The following is a 20,712-nucleotide window of genomic DNA, read 5'->3' on the forward strand; positions in this document are numbered from 1 at the left end:
AGATCTGAGCATGAGCAGCCAGGTAGGTAAATGAGAGTTGTGTATGTGCAGGGGAAGGAATTAGTGTCAACATGTTTCATGTACATGCTGTCGCTTACATCTCACTTGCAAAGCAGGAAATAGCACAGCTCCCGTGCAGATGCAAGATTTACAGAATCCTTCACCAGAAAGCCTAGGAGTGTTCAGCTTTGAGCATGAGCTTCAGTCACTTGGTCCCTCTTCCTCCAGTTTTTTCTCAGAAATTTGACTGGCACTGTGCTGCCTTTCTGCTGAATTTCTATAGTTATTCTGGTCTACCACATAATTTAAACCTCAGTTATATGCTTTCTTATGTTAATATTGTTATAATTGTGTAGTGTGAGGAGTTTTCATGACATTGGAGGGGGAACAGAAAAGCTTAACGTCGAATGTTGGCTATTAACTATCCATTTGGCTCTGCCCAAGTCACATCCTCTCTGAACCTCTGTTTCTCATGTGAAAAATGGAATGAAAACTTAACTTTGCTGGGTTTTTGAATGAATTTATATAAAAGGACCTTTTGCAAGTATTCCTTGAACAAATAGTAGCTATTATAAGTTGTCATATATTCAGTTTTTGTCTCCATCAATATAAATGGTATATTCTAAAAGTATGTATTAAAAATTGTGAAGGGTCTGAGATTTACCCTACTTGCAAGCTAATAATTTAGCCTACCACAGTTTCATAGATGTTAATAGTAGACACGATACTCCTGGATCAGAAACAAAAGACAATTTATTGCCAGTAGCAATGACAGTAGACAGAATATCAACATTTTGGTATCAGTTCTTCAAGCCCAATTCCCACCGTGAAGAAGTCCGGAAGATGTCTGTAAAAACAGTGAGTTACTTTACAGGGTGGAAGCCCTGAGCTTAAGGAACTAGTTCTTTTTAAAAGTAAGTAAGTGTATCTGCCGTTTGTTCTTTAGGGAGCTTTTTCCCAAAGCTATAAGAAACCTACCCTTAATTCCAAAGGACCTTAACTCCATCTCTCAAGACCGCTATACAAACACCCTTAAAAATATAGTGGGGAACACGGGCAATCCATGCCTTGCTCACAAGATATATAAGAATATCAGGGACTTATGGAATATTATCTTCCAACAACATGCTTTATGGTTTATAATCAAAAGAAAACTTTAAAATTTAACTACTGAGTTTCAGCTATGATTGAATAATTGTTATTGAGATTATCGTTCCATAGTAAACAAGAAAACTGAAAAAATACATGTGGCAATGGTTTTCATACATTGGATAACAGAAAATGGAGGGCTCTGATCCCCAGAAGAAGACAAATGAGAGGGGAACCCTGCAATTGCTCTGGCTGTTTACAGGTTTTTCTGGAACTCTATGGGGCCGGGGACCAGACGGGGCTATTCCAAATAAAGCACGCAGACTTGCTGAATTAACAAGATAGAGTTCAGAAAAGCCGAAATGCCTAGCATTTTTAGGGAAGACTATCCCAGAAAAGGGAGATACATAGAGAGAAAGCTCCAACAATCTGCATAAGATTCTCTTTTAGATGGCCGCTGTGCATAGTACAGCACTCTATGAGGCTAGGCCAAAAAAAGAAAGACTGTGGCACCATAAGATAAGTAGTTTCTAGAGTTCACACAGATATGGGACACATTCACGTTCTAACCACCCAGAGTAGAGAGTCCTTATTCAACACCTGAATTATCAGTAGAGACCCCAGAAAAATCACGCTTTAGTAGCGAGGCTAAGTTTCCTTAAGCTAAGATTAAAGCTACTCTAGATTCTCTTTTTAAAAAGCTTGAAGACAAGCCTCAGAAGGATACATTGATCACGGTAATTTACTATCTGTTAGAACAAAAGCCAACAGTCTTTGAGGAATACAATAAAATCTAGTACTTGAAAACATAAAAATCACAATCTAATAAAAATTTCTACACCAACAAAGAAGCAGAAAATGCGACACATTAACAGGAAAAATTAGAAATAATGTAACACACATTACCAGTCAAGAAAAACATATCCAGAAATGACAGAGATGATGGAATTAACAGAAAAGAAGTTTAAAGCGCCTAATAGATCTCTTTTTAAAATGTTCAAGAATTGGGGCACCTGGGTGGCTCAGTTGGTTGAGCATCTGCCTTCAGCTCAGGTCAGGGTGCCAGGGTCCTGGGATCGAGCCCCGTGTCAGACTCTGCTCAGCCAGAAGTCGGCTTGTCCCTCTCCCTCTGCTCCTCCCTCACTCCCTCTCATGCTCTCTCTCTCTCAGTCTCACTCTCTTTCTCAAATGAATAAATAAATAAATAACATCTTTTAAAAAAAATAAATACTAAAAATGTTCAAGAATTTAAAAGAAAGCATAAGCTAATGAATAGAAAAATGGAAGATATTTTTTAAAGTACCAAATGGAGAGGCACCTGGGTGGCTCAGTCGGTTGAGCAGCCAACGCCGGGTTTTGGCTCAGGTCATGATCTCAGGGTCTTAAGCCTCGTCTTGGCTCCATGTCAAGATTCTGCTTAAGATTCTCTTTCTCCTTTCCCTCATCCCCTTCCCCCTCTTCCCCATGCTTACCTGTGCTCTCTCTCTCTCTCTCTCTCTCTCAAAAAAGAAGTTCCAAATGGAAATTCTAGAGATGAAAAATACAATATCTCAAATTAAAAATTCATTTTAAGAGATTAAAAGCAAGTTGTGAAAGGAATGCTCAGTGAACTTGAAAATATAGCAGTACAAATTATCCATGACAAAGTAAAGAGGAAAAAAAGGGCTAAAGCTTGTAGTAGAACCTCTGTGACCTGTTGGAGAAAATACATGTAATTAGAAGCCCAAAAGAGAGGAAAGAGAAAACGTATTTGAAGATGCAATAGGTAAAAATCTTCCAAATTTAATGAAAATTATAAACTTACAGATCTAAGATTCTCAACAAACCCAAGAAGGATAAATACAGAATTTTGAAAACTGCTAATTAAAGAAAAGGAATTGTGAAAGGAATGCTCAGTGAACTTGAAAATATAGCAGTACAAATTATCCATGACAAAGTAAAGAGGAAAAAAAGGGCTAAAGCTTGTAGTAGAACCTCTGTGACCTGTTGGAGAAAATACATGTAATTGGAAGCCCAAAAGAGAGGAAAGAGAAAACGTATTTGAAGATGCAATAGGTAAAAATCTTCCAAATTTAATGAAAATTATAAACTTACAGATCTAAGATTCTCAACAAACCCAAGAAGGATAAATACAGAATTTTGAAAACTGCTAATTAAAGAAAAAAATTTTAAAGCTACCAGAGGAGAATAAAAGACACATTATATACAGAAGAGTAAGGATAAGAATTATAGCACATTTCTTGCCTGAAACTATGCAATACAGAAGACAGTGGAATGACATCTTTAAAATTATCAAAAAATTAAAGTTAACCTAGAATTCTACAGCCAGTAACAATATATTTTAATCATTAAAGGTAAAATACATAATGTGGCAAATTTTAACAAGTTGGGAATATCATCCCCAGTAGACTCACACTATAAAAAATATTAAATGAAGTATTTCAGGGAGGAAGAAAATAGTACTAACTGGAAATTTATATACAAAAAAGAAGAGCAGTGGAAATAGTAAATATGTAGGTAAATGTAAAAAATATTATCTCATTTAAAAAAATTTCTCTAGGGGTGCCTGTGTGGCTCAGATGATTAAGTGTCTGCCTTCGGCTCAGGTCATGATCCCAGGGTCCTGGGATCGAGCCCCACATCGGGCTCCTGGCTCAGCAGGGAGCCTGCTTCTCCCTCTCCCTCTGCCTCTCTCCCTGCTCATTCTCTCTCTCTCTCTCTCTCTCTCTGTATCTCTGTGTCTCAGATGAATAAATAAAATCTTTAGAAAAAATTTTTTCTCTAAAATATAATTGACTAAAACAAAAACATTAACAATGAATTATGGCATTTTTAGGTAACAATAAATGATGTCAAAAATTAGCACAAAGAATGGAAAGAAAATAAGTAGAAATATAGTTACATTGTAGATGAAGTGAAATAGTATTAGTTAATTGCAGATTGAGATGTTTTAAAGGTTCATTTTTCAAACCAAGCAGCAACCAATAACAACAAAAAGATGTATAGATAATATACCCATAATGAACATAAAGTAGAAGAATAAAGATTAGCTAATAAATTCAAAAAAAGGAAGAAGAGGTAGAAAAAAGACAAAGAACAAATGGAACAAGTGGAAATAAACTAGCAAGATGATAGATTTAAAACTGATCGTATCAATAATTACATTAAATATAAACCATAAAAACTTTAGAGACCAGATATCATGAGAGTGAATAGAAAAGCAAGATCTAATTATGTGTTGCCTATAAGAAACCCACTTTATTTTTTTTTAATTTTATTATGTTATGTTAGTCACCATACAATACATCATTAGTTTTTGATGTGATGATCCACGATCCATTGTTTTCATATAACACCCAGTGCTCCATGCAGTACGTGCCCTTCTTAATACCCATCACCGGGCTAACCCATCCCCCCACCCCCCTCCCCTCTAAAACCCTGTCTATCTCTCAGAGTCCATCGTCTCTCATGGTTCATCCCTCCCTCCGATTCCCCCCCTTCATTTTTCCCTTCCTTCTCCTAATGTCCTCCATGCTCTTCCTCATGTTCCACAAATAAGTGAAACCACATGATAATTGACTTTCTCTGCTTGACTTACTTCACTTAGCATAATCTCCTCCAGTCCCAGCCATGTTGATGTAAAGGTTGGGTATTCATCCTTTCTGATGGCTGAGTAATATTCCATTGTATATATGGACCACATCTTCTTTATCCATTCATCTGTTGAAGGGCATCTCGGCTCTTTCCACAGTTTGGCTATTGCAGACGTTGCTGCTATGAACATTGGGGTGCATATGGCCCTTCTTTTCACTACATCTGCGTCTTTGGGGTAAATACCCAGGAGTGCAATTGCTGGGTCATAGGGTAGCTCTATTTTTAAATTTTTGAGGCACATCCACACTGTTTTCCAAAGCGGCTGTACCAACTTGCATTCCCACCAGCAGTGTAAGAGGGTTCCCCTTTCTCCACAACCTCTCCAACATTTGTTGTTTCTTTCCCTGTCCATTTTTGCCATTCTAACTGGTGTAAGGTGGTATCTCAATGTGGTTTTGATTTGAATTTCCCTGAGGGCTAATGATGATGAATATTTTTTCATGTGTCTGTTAGCCATTTGTATGTCTTCTTCAGAGAAGTGTCTTCTCATATCTTCTGCCCACTTTTTGACTTGATTATTTGTTTTTTGGGTGTTGAGTTTGAGAAGTTCTTTATAGATATATCCATATCTTGGATACCAGCCCTTTATCTGTAGTGGCATTTGTAAATATCTTCTCCCATTCTGTGGGTTGCCTCTTTGTTTTGTTGACTGTTTCCTTTGCTGTGCAGAAGCTTTTTATCTTGATGAAGTCCCAAAGGTTCATTTTTGTTTTTGTTTCACTTGCTTTTGGAGATGTATCTTGAAAGAAGTTGCCGTGGGCGATGTCAAAGAGGTTACTGCCTATGCTCTCCTCTAGGATTTTGATGGATTCCTGTCTCACATTGAGGTCTTTCATCCACTTTGAGTTTATCTTTGTGAATGGTGTTAGAGAATGGTTGAGTTTCATTCTTCTGCATGTGGCTGCCCAATTTTCCCAGCACCATTTATTGAAGAGACTGTCTTTTTTCCATTGCATGGTTTTTCCTGCTTTGTCAAAGATTATTTGGTCATAGAGTTGAGGGTCCATATCCAGAAACCCACTTTAAATATAAAGATATAGATAACTTAGAAGGAAGGTGAAAAATTACATACCATGAAAACATTAATTATAAGAAAGCTACAATGGCAATATTAACATCAGAAAAATTAGCATTGAGAACAAGGAATATTATGAAGGATCAGGAGGAACCCTTTATCATTATAAAGAAGTCAGTTAATTCAGAAGACATAATTAGGTTAATTGTATATATATCTAGTTATAAATCTTTCAAATAGATGAAGCAAGAACTGACAACTGAAAGGGGACACAAATACTCTCCTCATAGGTACTGGTAGAGAAAACTAGGCATAAAATCAGAATTTAGAAGCATTGAACAATGCCATCAACATCTTTTCCCAACTGATACTTCTGGAAACTATATCCAGCAGCTGCAAAATACACATCCTTTTGAAGCACATATGGATTTTTCACCAAGGTAATCCATATGCTGGACTTTAAAGCAAATATTAATAAATTTAGAAGAATTGACATCAGATAGTTTTTCATCTCATCTCTATGGAATTACATTAGAAATAAATAACATAACAATATCTAAAATAACCTCAAATATTTTGAAATACAAAAGGACTTCTCTACCCATGAGTCAAAGAAGAAAGCACAAAAAAATTAGAAAATATCTTGACTGAATGAAAATTACACATTACTTAACAAAATATTTAGAGGAAAATTTATGATTTTAAATATTCATTTTAGAAAAGAGGAAAATTCTATATCAGTAATCTAAGAAACTAGAAAAAAAAAACAAGTTAACTGCAAAGTTAAATTCCAAAGAAAGAATGTCATAATAAATATAATTTCAGTAGATGAATATATAAACATACTATCAATTAATAAAAAGGACACAATAGATGAAAAATAATTTAAAAAATAGTTGCTCTTGTACAATAGTGCCCAAATTGGTAAGTAGGCTGATTAAAAAAATAGGGAAGCAAAAATTACCAGAGGCAGAAATGAAAGAGGGATTATCACTACATACCCTATAGACAGAAGGTGTTAAAAAATATTATGAAGAGCTTTGTGCCAATAAATTTGAAAACAGCTGAAATGGACAAACTCTTTAAAAGACATAAATTATTGAAATTAACATAAGAAATGGAAGGTTATGTTTCTGTATAAGATATAGAAAGTCTCAGGTGAACATCACTCCTACTCTAACACTTGGAAAATCTGGGATAATCTACAAAATAAATAAAAATAAAATACTTGAATAATATATTTTTTTGAGCCCATCAGAGGCCTGAGTTTTAATGGCACTCAACTGATCTGAATTCTAGAGTGACAAGACCTATCAAGGAGAAATAGAATAACCAAACTCCCTTTTGGCAAGGAATGTAATCCAAATTGGTAAGAAGAACTCTGCTAAAATTTTAACACACTTGTAAAGACAGAGTGGGCCAGCATATTTGTTTGAAATATCTGGGATTTTCAAGCATGAAGGAGCTTAGCACTCACTCATAACCTCTTTTACATGGAATCTCTACCACAAACTTGTGAGAAAAATGGAGTCAGCAGAAGAGATAAGCAGTCTCTCTTAAGGGAATAAGCAAATACCTGATGATTAATAGTAGGAGACAGGAACTGGGAAGAAATAATTCTAAAACATGCATCTGTTAAAAACTTCAAAATTCCAAATTCATAACACAACTCAATAAGAGGACCAACAACCCAATAAAAGCTGGTCAAAAGATTTGAACAAGCACTTCATCAAAGAAGGTATACTTAAGGCAAACAAACACAATGAAAAGATGTTCAACATCATTAGTCATTAGAGAAATGCAATTTTTATTTAGATACAATTTACATAATACAAAACTCATAGTTTTAAATTGTACAATTCAGTGGTTTTTTAGTATCTTCACAAGGCTGGGTAACAATTCTAGTATCTAACCCCAGAATATTGTCCTCTTTCCAAAAAGAAATCCCATACCAATTAGCAGTCATTCCCCATTCTCTCCTCTTCCCATCCCCCCTGGCAACCAGTGATCTACTTTCTTTCTCTATGGATTTACCTATTATGGATCTTTTATATAAATTGAATTATACGGCCTTTTGTAACTGGCTTTTTTTCACTGAGCATGTTTTCAAGCTTTATCCATTTGTAGGATGTGTTGCTTTATTCCTCTTTATGACTGAGTAATTTATGGAAATACCATATTTGTTTATCCATTCATCAGTTGATGGACATGTCAGTTGTTTCCACTTTGGGGCTGTTATGAATAATGCTGTTAAAAATATTCATGTACAAGTTTTTGTATGAATATATGTTTTCAATTCTTCTGCATATATACCTAGAAACAAAATTTTTTGATCATATGGTAACTCTAGATTTATCTTTTTTAGGAACTGCTAAACTGTTTTCCACAGCAGCTGCATCATTTTCATTTCCATTGACAATATATTAGGGTAACAACTTCTCTGCATGCTTGCCAACAAATTTTATTTTTTTGTTTGTTTCTTTTGTTAAAAAATATAGGTATTCTAGTGAGTGTGAAGTAGTATAGCATTGTGGTTTTGATTTGCATTTCACCATAACTAATAATGTTGGTCATCTTTTCAAGTGTTTATTGGCCATTGGAACATCTTTGGAAAAATGTCTATTCAATCCTCTGCCCATTTTAAATTGCGTTATTTGTCCTGTTATTGTTAAGTTGTAAGAATATTTTTTACATTTTGTAAAAGTACTATATATATATGCACATATATACATATATATGTAGTATATATCATATATATTTAGTAGTATATGTGTGTGTTTTCAAATATATATTTGTAAATATATGTATATACTACTAATATATATATGATTTGGAAATATATATTACTAAATGTATATATTATTTGCAAATATTTTTTCCCATAATATGGATTGTCTCTTCACTTTCTTGAGAGCATTACTTGAGAACAAAGGTTTTTAAATTGATGAAATTAAATTTACCCATTTTTCCCCCCCTGGTCCCTTATGCTTTTGATTTTGTATATAAGAAACCATTGCCTAATCCAAGATCATGAAGATTTACACCTTTGTTTTATTATAAAAGTTTTATCTCTACATTTGGGCCATTGGCCACTTTGTTAATTTTTGTATAAAGTGTGAAGTAAGAGTCCAACTTACTTTTTTTGCATGTGAATAACCAGTTCCCCCCACCCCACAACATTTTGTTGAAAAGACTATTCTTTCACCATTGAGTGCTCTTGGCATACTTGTAAAAATCAGGTGACCATAGTAGATTAATAGTTTATCTTTGGACTCTCAATTCTCTTTCATTGATCTATATGTCTATTATTACTTTAGCCCAACACTGTCTTGATTACAGTAGCTTTTTAGTAGGTTTTGAAACTGGGAAGTGTGTGTTAGTAAGATTGTTTGGTTATTCTGGGCCTTATAATTTCATATCAATTTTAAGATGAATTTGTTCATCTCTGTAATAAAACAGCAGTTGAAATTTTGGTAGGGATTGTGTTGAATATGCAGATAAAGTTGGGGAGTATTGACATCTTAACAATGTTTTCCAATTCACAAACATGAATGTCTCTCCACTTATTAAGGTCTTACTTAATTTCCTTCAATGATATTTTGTAGTTTTCAATGCGTAAGTCTTGCACTTCTTAGTTAAATTTATTCCTAAGTATTATATTATTTTTGATATTATTGTAAATGGAATTGTTTTCTTAATTTCATTTCAGATTATTTACAGCTAGTAAATAAAAATATAAGTTGTTTTTTGTGTATTGATCTTATAGCCTACACATGCTGGACTTTCTAGGTGTAATAGTTTTTCTGTGGTTTCTTTAGGATATATATTATCATGTCATCCTCAAATAGAGATAGTTTTACTCCTTCCTTTGATCCTGAGGCCGTTTATTTCTTTTTATTGCTTAACTGCCTTGGCTAGAACCTCCAGTACAAGTTTGAAAAAAAAGTGGTAAGAACAGACAACCTTGTCTTGTTCCCGTTCTTAGGGGGAAAGTTTTAAGTCTCCACTACTAAGTATGACATTAGTTGTGGGTTTTTCAAAGATGTCCTTTCTCAGGTTGAGGAAATTCCCTTCTATTCCCAGTTTGTTGTATATTTTTTTCTTGTCTTTCTTTTTTTTAATTCTTTTTTTAAATTCAATGTAGTTAACGTATACTGTATTATTAGTTTTAGGGGTAGAATTTAGTGATTCATTGTTGCATATTTTTGTCACGAAAGGGTGCTAGATTTTGTCAAATTCTTCTTCTGTATCTATTGAAATATTATATGGTGTTTGATGTTATCTTAATATGGAATAGTTGCATTGATTGATTTTCATATGTTGAACCAACCTTGCATTCCTGGGATACAGCTCACTTGGTCAGGGCATATAATCCTTTTTCTATGCTGCTGGATTCACTTTGCATATATCATGTTGAGGATTTTTGCCTCTATATTCATAAAGGATTTTGGTCTATAGTTTTCTTTCATGTGGTGTCTGTTTTTGCCATCAGAATAATACTAATGATAGAATAAGTTAGGAAGTGTTACCCTGTCTCTTCTTTTTGGAAGAGTTTGTGGAGAATTGACATTTATTCTTCTATAAGCATTTGATAACATTCACCAGTGATGAAATCTGTTCCTGGGCTTTTCTTTATGGGAAGATTTGTGATTACTAACACAATATGGCTACTTGTTATAGGCCTATACAAATTTCTATTTCTTGTTGAGTCTTTTTTGATAATTTCATCTTTCTATAACTTTATCCATTTCATCAAAGATATCCAATTTCTTGACATATAGTTGTTTATCATATTCCATATTTCTGTAAGATCAGTGGTAATGTTTCTTCTTTCATTTGTGATATTAGTAATATTGATTTTCTAAGTGGTTTCCTCCTGTGGCTTATGAGCTACTCTTCCACTTGGTTCTCCTATTTCTCTATATTTATTTTAGGTGTCTTTTGATGCCCTCTCTTTCTCTGTCTGCTTTTTAGATAACAGTGGCCCTAGGACTCTGACTAGACTGTTTTCTATTCTCATTCTATAAACTTCCCTACTCAGGATCATCTACTGCCATGGTGTAAAATGCTACCTATATGTTGATGACTTTCAGTATTTTATTTCTAGAAGAAATCTCTCTTCTGAGCTTTAGACAGTATCTATAGCTGGAATCTTCAGTTTAATGTGCTAATTTCACCCCAACATGTCCCAAACCAAAGGTGTCAATCTCTCATACAAAATTTGCTCTGTGTTACCTCGTTCAGTAAGTGAATGGTGTGACCATCGATTCAAGTGCCTAAGACACAGACCTAAGTTTCACATAACTTCTCATATCTTCCAATCACCAAGACCTGAAGATAATATTTTATATCTCTTCTTAAGACTTATGTTACTTAATACTTATAATACTTAATTCCTTATATCTCTCTTGTTGCTCCTAACGTCTTCTCTGCCTGAATTTTCTCCTCTTAACTTCCCTAAAGTTTGTTTGATAAATTCATTCATTTTCAGATGCAATACCTCATTTTTTTCATCTTTTCTCTTCCCAATCCCCCAGACACATTAATTGTTCCCTCTTTTTGGCTTACATTTGAACCTGACCTCATCTCAGTTTCTCTAAGACTTTACTGAATATATTGATTTGCATGTCTTTACCTCCTTCCTATATTGAAAGCTGCTCAAGGGCAGAGGACCTAATTCACCTCTGCCTTCTTTTCAGGAAATAACAGATACTGGAAATACATTTGTTGAGTGAAAGAATGGACAGGTGAATGCAATATTGCTAGATCTCAGTCTTGTCAGACTAGGAAGCAGTGTAGTAGGATATAAAAGGGTTTGGAAGGAGGACATTCAAATCTAAGGAAACAGAGGGTGCAGAGTCTCAGAGCCATAAAATCAATTGCAGTATTGCAGGAACAACAAGTTTAAAAAACTGATGAAAGTCAGGAAGCTTACTCATGTCCAAAGAGCCAACTTTGATTGCTGACCCCTAATCAGATGAGATGCAAAGAAGATGGGAAGGCTGAAGGAATCCATATTCACTGCCCCGACTAGGTAATCATTATGTCCTGCCCTACTGTAACTACTGACACTAAAGCTAGAGGCTAGGGGACACTATTAAACCCCATAGTCTAAAGAACTGTGGCATCATTACAGACACCAAAAGCCAAAGTTTGTTGTTGCCACCTCCTAAAAGCCTAGCAGTCTTTGGCCTGCAGCTACAAATTCAGAATGTCCCTGGCACCCACTTGCTGCAGTTGTGAATATGACTCTAACTTTGGCTCTAACCTTGACTGCCCTCAGAAATGTGGCTTGATAGCAGTCCTGTGCTCAGGTCACTGCTGCTGAAATACATCTCTGCTCAGAATGTATCACTTCCTTACAGTGTTTAGAAGGTGGCTTATTTTCTCTGTGGTATACTAAGCTAAGGACATTCTGAATCAAAATTGTCCTAGGTTCTATGAAGACATAAGAACAGCCACGTCCCCAACACAAGGTGATTCTAGAATGTCTTGGTCAGGTATGTTGGTTTGGACAGCTGTTTTCTTCCCAGTCCTTGGGTGCCAGGCTTATCTATTGGTACACCATCATGGTAAATTTTGTCTCAGATAAACTCTATACTAATAACTTCATCTCCTTTTTTTAAGAGATTTATTTATTTATTAGAGAGAGAGAGAGCACTGGAGGGAGGGGCAGAGGAAGAGAGAGAGAGAGAGAGAGAGAGTCTCTAATAGACTCAGCTGAGTACGGAGCCAGACACAGGGCTTGATCTCACAATCCTGAGATCGTGACCGGAGCTGAAATCAAGAGTCAGATGTTTAACCAACTAAGCCACCCAGGCTTAGTCTTCATCTCCTTTTCTGCTTACCTTGAACAGGGCTACTTCAGGTGAACCAATATGATTTAATTCCTTTTAATTTAAAAGGTAAGGGTCTCAGTCCTTTTCTTCCTTAGAATGCCTCTATAATATTATGTGAAATAAGTTATTTTGCTTCTTACAACTTCCAAACTCTATATACAAGTGTGTGTGTCAGAATTAAGTTAAAGAGGTCATCCATACACTAAATATCCTTTTATAAAAGAGCTGATTTCTGTAAATCTCTAATGAACTACAAATTATTTTAAAAATAACTTGTGTGGTGTGTGTGTGTGTGTGTGTGTGTGTGTGTGTGTGTGTGTTTTAACACTGAAAAAGAGAGAGGAGGTCAGTTCAGGGTTCTTAGTTCTGGCTGCATCACTAACTGCTGTTGACTTTGGATGACTCACGTAAAAATCTCCGTGCCTCACTTCCTTCATGCAAAAAAATGGAGGGGTGGAGCTACATAGTTGTTCTGGTTCCTTCCAGCTCCAGATAATTCTATAATTCTTTTTGATGACCTAAACATAATTTGTAGGCAAACACACCCTGGCGTGTTGTTCTGGAAGCTTCATTCCTGACCATTAGGTTCATTCTTGGTCATCAGCTTGATTTAGCCAACTCCTGATTACCCATTCACAGATGCTTGTGGATTATCCATGGGTGGTCTGGCTCTTCACAAGCAATAGATTAGATTGGGGGCTGCCCCAGGACCCACCATAGGCCAGATTCACTCAAATACAGAGCCAGAACCATACCAGTCTTGGCAGGTTGGTGGAGCCCATGGCAAGGTACCTCCAGCAATGCTCCAGAACATTCATGTCCAACTGCTTAAAAGTGAGTTCCCAGGCACAAATTCCTATGGCAGCCTAACAAAAAGGAATCGAAAGAAGACAGAATGCTTCACCAAATTCCCCTAGGCCCTAGAGAGGAGCTGCTTTTTGAGACTGTCATAAGACTGAATGCAAGGGTGTAGCCCTTTCATAAAATTGCCCTGCACTGTTTGTGTTTTCCTGATGTATGGTGCTCATGTCGAATAAGAACTGAATCCAAGCCCTCACCCTCAGACACAACGTGAGTGTTTTGGGAGGTTCCAAACGTCTTTGGTTTGTTTTTAAATTTTAATAAGTTCAGTACTTCCTGGGTTTGGCCAGGCCAGACACACCACAGGACGTTTCCAGCCTGAAACCAGAAAGCGTGCAGGCACTCACAGAGGAGACTGATGCAGCGAGCTTTCCATCCCACTTGCCAGACCTAAAAGCATCTCGTGTGGTTAGCTGACTCGTGGTTGTACCTACCCAGAGCGCATAACATATGAAAAGAGATTTTATGGCTTAGCCATGTCTTAGGGCACTATGCGTGCGTTCACCTTCATATATCCGCTACCTCTCATCATATTTCTAGGAAGGAAGGAAGACTGGCCTTCTCATTAAGTAGATGAATGTGAACACTTCTTGACAGCAAGAACAATGTTTCCATGTTCCATTTACTATTAAAGAACTCCAATAGTAATTGCTGTTGATGAGGAGGAAATTGAGGCACTGACGTTTTGAATAATCAGTTCAGGGCTGTGAGTCACCCATCCACAGTATTCAGTTCAGCAACTATGTAATTGAATGCTACTGCCTGAGTACCAAGATAATTATAGACACTGCGGAGGATTAGAAACTCATAAGATGTTAGGGCTTTGAGAACCAAGTGGTCATCCAGGAAACCACGACACAGTCTCTGGCCTCAAAGAGGTTACACTCCAGCGTGGAGACAATATTAGCTCCCATGGCAAATAAAAGGTGTAGGGCAGGTGCCTCCTATAGCCACGGACCGACATGTTTATTTCCCTTTGCAGCTAAGCTCATTTCCAGAGAAGTTTGTACTGGCAGTCTCTGCTTTCTTACTTCTCAGCTTCTAGGAGGAGCACTCAAACCTTCTCACTGTTCAGTCCAAATGGGCACTTTCTGTCTGCATCTGACTTGTCCGGTCTGCAGCATTTGACACTCTTAACAGCTTCCTCCTTCTGGAAACTCTCCACATATCCAATATTAAGTATATTGTCTCTCCTTTCTTCCTCACTGCCCACAATCCCCTAAACAAGTCTTCTTCCTGAATTTCCCATCTTGGTAAAGAACATCACCATCCACCCAATTAGTCCGATCCAGAAATGGCAGTAGGTGCAAGATTTGGGGGGATGAGGGGGTCACTCACTAGTTATTCCTTTTATTCACCCTCCTGCCTAAGCAGTCACAAAACCTTATAGAATTTTCTTTATTAACATCGTATGGACCCCTTCTTCTGATTCTCAAAACTATTGGCCTTATCCTATGTCACCTGTATTATTGAAGAATCTATTATTAATCTGGTTCCTGACTTTTAGACTCATTCTCTGTCAATCCATCTTTCAGGCTGCTATCAACTTTACCTATCCCCCCCAAAATAAATTGTAATCAAGCTACTTCCCCATTTAAATTTGACTCCACATTCCTGGAGGAGAAACTCCAAGTCCATGGTTATGACATGCAAGAGCATTCATGATCTGGCCCCAGTTGTGTCTTCGCCTTCAGCCAGCCCCCAGTCGTTCTCAATGACTTTGGTCCTGGGACAGCATGGACGCTCTTCCACACCTCTGCACCTTTGTTTGTCCCAGTCAAAACTCACTTACCTTTCTATTCTCAAGAATCCCTCTCTTTATTCTAATCCACTTTGTCCAAACCTCTCTCATAGCACTTACCAAGCTGTACAAGTTTTACAAAGGCAAAGATTTAAAACAAAGCAAAACAAAACAAGATAAAAACCAACCAGGCATGTTTGGAAAACTAAAAGTAGTTTCACTCGGTTGAGCTCAGGGCCTTGGTGACCCTCAAAGTTATGGAACATGAAATGAAATTCACAGATTTTAATCAGGGTGGTTACTTGATCGGATTTGCATTTTAGAACCTGATTCCGTTTGTGTGTAAGATGCATTGGAAAAACTCTGTAATTATTAGGGCCTGAAGTAGGGCGGGCAGTGTGGGTAAAAAAAGGATGAGGAATGATTCCAGAGGTATTTATACAGTAAAATCGGCAAGTCTGATGGATCAATTAAGTGAATTGGAGAATTGATCCATTGATTCAATAATTATTGAGGACTAAGCACTGCTGCAGTTTCTAGAAGTACAAAGAAATTATAAGACAATGTTCCCACTCTTAAGAAACTTATTATAGTGAAATACAAAGTAGGTCAGAAGTAGATTTAAATATAGATAAGAGTTTAGTAATGATAGTATGATAAAGATTGTATGATATGATATGATATGAAAAATGAAAGTATGATAAAGAGTTTAGTAATGATAAATGATAAAGATTGAATTCTTTAATATGTAGTTTTAGGACAATTGGCTGTTTGGGGAAAACAGATATAAAACTGTATTTTCCCATCAAATTCAGTTCCAAATAAATTGAATGTAAAATGTGAAATAATAAAAACAATAAAATAACCATCATTTAATATGTCTATAAATTTATGGCATTTAAACCTTCCTAAACAGAGCACCAAAAACATAAACCACACAATGAAGAGCAATGCATTTGACTATGTAAAATTGAACTCTATCACAAAAATATAGCAAAGACAAATAATTGCAGTATAAAGGTATATAAAGATTGAGTATGATATAGAAACTTCTGTTACAGTATTACACACTTGCTTTTGATTCGGCTTGTTCCAAAGGCTGTCAGGAGAAAAGCCTGAGGACCTGTCTGATTAAACACACATATAAAAGAGAACTATGGTGCTCGCTTCGGCAGCACATACACTAAAGTTGACACGATACAGAGAAGATTAGCATGACCTCTGTGTAAGGATGACACACAAATTCCTGAAGCGTTCATATTTTTAGATGTGGAAGATGTTCCCTTCATCATGGAGTGAGGCCTTTGTCCCTACTCAGTTCTGAGACCTGATTTGAGATGCAACACGCCAGCATTCCCACTCCCCGGCCAGGTTTGGAACAGGTTCTTTCTCTCAGGCTGTTGTGTCAAGTCACTAGGATGTGGAGAAAAACCAAAGGCAGCTTAAAAAAGAGAGAGAGAGAGAGAGAGAGAAACATGAATCTTTAATTGCTATTATGAGGGTGTTAATCGAGTACCCAAATAATGGTAACAGCTTTGTACCCAAGAACTCTGGAAATTCAGAGGCAGGGATTGGGGTACCTGATAATACTCCTCAAAGAAAGAAAAACAATTACTCAGGCCTAATAAAACATTTCTACTCCGAAGTTTTCCACTGATAGAATTTTGCCTCCTGAAACTCAGTTCCAGGAGCCAAGTAATTTCCATCTGTCCAGTAAGCAATTAATGAGAACCTGTTATGTTCTAAAGCACTGTAGCAGTCTTTTCTGCAGGAAGTACAATTATCTTCCTCCAAGAAGAGTAAGACGATGCCTTTGCCCTCAAGCAATTCATGGACAAAGACTTAAAGAGGGGAAGAATCCTTACAATGCAATCTGTATTTTACTAATACTGAATGCATTTAAATTATTTCACGATGCCAGCCTGGTTGGGTTAAGTAACTTACGGAGGACACTGGAGAGAGAACACCTTCATTTAATGGCTACAGCACAAGCTTTCCTTTTCAGTTAGATGGAGCCCTGGTTTGTGGGTCAGCACGACACCTTCTAAAATGTCGCATTCTCTTTCTGTGATGTTTAAGAGGTGAGTGATGTGGATTTAAGAGAGGAAGAACGTGATGCTTATTAGTTTGAATGAGGTCATCAGAGTTACTCTGCAGGATCCTTATAGGAGCAGAACAGGGCCCACTACTGACCCATCCCAGATAAAATGATCTCAAAGGAGGCAGACATTTTGGTGAATGAATATACAAGAATGTCATCATGTTTGTCGCAAGTCTACTTTTATATGATAAACCCTAGAAATTCTGAATTTTGGCTTGAGAGCATTGAACATTTACTATGGCAAGAAGGCAATAAACATCTCCCTGTGAGCATCTCTTTGCCCCCCAAACTTCTCATCCCTAAGCCCATCCACGCCCTGCCAACTTCTGCTCCTGGGTTTCCATCTGCCAGATTGGACTGCTCCCCCATCTCTGATTTTCAAATGTCCTCCAAGTCTTCGTGTTTGGGGATGCTTCCCCCTGATTCTTTTTAAAAGGTTTCTCTGGGGCTGGATGAAATTAATATCCTGGCTTTAGGCACCCGCTGCCTTGCAGCTCGTTCACCTCCGCCCGGCCTCACACTCACCCCGCCCCATTCCCGGTCCACCACAGAATCTCCAAGATGATGTTCTACAAACACATATTTTGAAACTTTCCTCTTTTTTCCCCCCTCATTCAAATGTTCCCTCAGTATTTACCTCTTTCCAAGACTAACTCTCAGAGTTCTGGGTAAAGTGAAGCAAAACAAAACTAAACAAAAACCAACCATTCAGGGACCTACTACAGATCTACCAAACTAGGAAAGGGGTCCAGACTCCAGCTCCTTTCTTAATTGGCTTCATGACTAAAAGCTGTGCAGGGACCTGTAAACAGCAATTCGGAACACATACTGGGCTTCCTTCTCCATTATCTCCCCACCCCCTTCCAAATCGGAGGTAAGCTAAGGACACAGATTCTGGGATGCTTGTGGGTTCCTTCTGACCCTCGGTGATTATTAAACAGCACATTTGGGTTAGGGTTTTTTCCTCTGCATTGTGGTTTCTGTGATTAAGTGATGTGCTACACAATGTTCTTGCAACTCCAGCTGCCTAACATATTTTTACTATTTCTGCATATTCATTTTTTATTTTTCTACAAAAAAAATAAAAGGAGGTATTTGAAAATTAGATAGAGATTTGTTCCTCCCTCCTTTTTAAAGATTTGACAAAATCTTTAGCAGTGCACAATGGGATATTGTTCTCAAAGATCAGTACTTTTGTAAGTAAACAAAAGGAAGCTCTTTCTTCCGCAAAGTCACCCTCTGCCCACTCTACCAGGGAATTAGGCAGAGTTACTAAAGTTTGCACGGGTTTGCTGACTGGCAAACAGGGGGAGAAAGGAGAAGGAAGAAGGGGAGGAGGAAATGGAGAATGAGGAAAAGAAGAAGGGAGAGAAAAAGAAGCAAGAAGGAGAAGATAAGAAAGCAGTTGTGTATTCAGTGAGCCTGAGTTAGTCTAAGATCTTCCTTCACTTGTTGGCCCCTGGATTACAAAGATGGTCAATTTCCCATCTTGCTCTGGGCCACATTATTGCTTCCCATTATAGCTACTTCTTTTGTATCGGGGATTAAAAAAAAAAAAACAAAAAAACAAAAAACAGTGATGCTGAATCTTTTGACGTTGAGCTTTGCAAAACAATAAAAGATACGACTAGAACATTTTTTTTTCCACAACAGTTAATTTGTATGGTTCCCAGCACAATTTAAAAGTGGTTTAGTTTCAAAAGGGTAAATGTTCAAATGAGCACGTCCTATTCAAAATAGTCTTAAAAATATACAGAACTGATTATAAGAAAAAGACCTCCTCAAGGTGGTATATTTTGCTTGAACGGGGAAACAAAATCGAGCATGGCCTCACTCTGTTGGCTTTGTTTTTCCGAGGTTATTGAAGAAAAGAGAGGTTTGCCAAAACTAAACAAAACACAGAACCATTTCTTTGAACCTGAGAACTCTCCAGTGCCCAAACATGATTAAAAACCATCTTGGTTAAGCCCCTTTGATCGGCCTGCCTGTCATAAAACCTGTTCTGAGTCCCTGGCAATCACGGTCTTATCTGTGTGGTCCTTTTCTTTCGAGAACTTTCAGCATGATATTGTCCTGCTGGAGTGCAACTAATTGCTTATGGAAGATGTGGTAGAGAGAGCTCAATGCCCATGGAGAACGATGCCACTGGTGTACCCACACCGCCCGGCAAACCCGAGCAAATGTGCCTTCTCATCTCTCCACAAAAGAGACTTTCTGAGAAGAGAAAGGGAAAGAACTGAAAGGAAGTTAAGCGAGTAACTTCAGGACCGCACGGAGAAATATGCAGACAAATGCTTGGCGTTTTTGGAGTTTTCTTTATTAAAGACTCTAATTGAATTTCATTGACTGAAGTTGAAAGCCATGTCTAGAGCACACTGTAGATCTGTTACTTTCCCATACTATTTATATGTCTATGAAGTAGATCATTGTAATGAATACAAATGGGCAATAAGTACAAAGTTATTGCATAATTTTTCAAAATTTTATGATTGCTTTTCCTATTTCCTCCTAGAATAATGGCCCCTCTGTGTAGCCAGTAGACCATTCACTATATCTTCAGTATATTTTACCATTTCAGCAAGATTTTAATTTATTAGAGACATACTAGAAGTGGTATGTAAACAATCCACAGAATGAAACTGATTTGTAAGACATGGACAACCTGAACCAGTATTAAGTTACTTCTGAGATCACTTGGTGAGTGCAAATGCATATGTATTTTTCCTTCTTTTCCCCTCCCTGCCTGCTTCTTGATTTGGCAAAGATTGGGACTTGGGGACTGGAGGGAAAACCAAATTAAAGCCACCCACCAGCCCATAACAAACAGAACAGAAAACGTCAGTCTTACGATGGGATGTGTAACAAGATGGAAAGTTTCTCTATGGGTTTGCGTTTCTAAACCAGACTTCGGCGAGGGTTCAAAGCTGCTAGCTCTGAGTAAACAAACACAACTTTACAAGATGAAGTAGGCTAATGGCTGCTCCAGCATCTGTGGGACTGCCTTGCATGGAAAAATGACTGACCTTTTATTTTGTTCTGCTCCTATTCCTTTTACTTTATTCCCCTTCTCTCCGAGAGCTCGAACTCCTTTTTAGATATGAGCGCAATCAGAAAAGGTGTCCGATGTGACAGTTCCAGGATCTCCTGAGCCTATGTCAGTGGCCACTCTTTGTTGTGTCATGTCCAGGATTGTGATCTTTGCCTCTCTGGCTCTTACCTCCAGTTTATGGTTCCAGTTGGCTTTGAACTCACAGCTGAAGTGACTTTGACCAGCTATATGTTCGCTGCTCTGGACCCGAGCACAATGGATGGAGGTTCCATGTACTTTGGAAGCACCTCAGAGGAAGTGATCCACTCTGCCTGAGAGTGCAGGAAAAGGCTTTTCATGGAGGAACAACAGGACACTGGTCTT

General features: G+C 37.4%; 1 non-coding gene across 1 annotated transcript; it reads left to right on the top strand.

Annotated features, from left to right (window-relative positions):
- The first annotated feature begins 16,358 nt into the window (after positions 1-16,358).
- On the top strand, positions 16,359-16,465 carry LOC114216676 (U6 spliceosomal RNA). The gene has a single exon (XR_003610817.2). It is a non-coding gene; the product is annotated as a U6 spliceosomal RNA (small nuclear RNA).
- The last annotated feature ends 4,247 nt before the right edge of the window (positions 16,466-20,712 follow it).

Source organism: Eumetopias jubatus, unplaced genomic scaffold (genome assembly GCF_037043125.1).
Source record: "Eumetopias jubatus isolate StellerSeaLion01/CBP00866 unplaced genomic scaffold, mEumJub1_p1.0 scaffold_8, whole genome shotgun sequence".
In the NCBI taxonomy this organism is placed as follows: domain Eukaryota; kingdom Metazoa; phylum Chordata; class Mammalia; order Carnivora; family Otariidae; genus Eumetopias; species Eumetopias jubatus.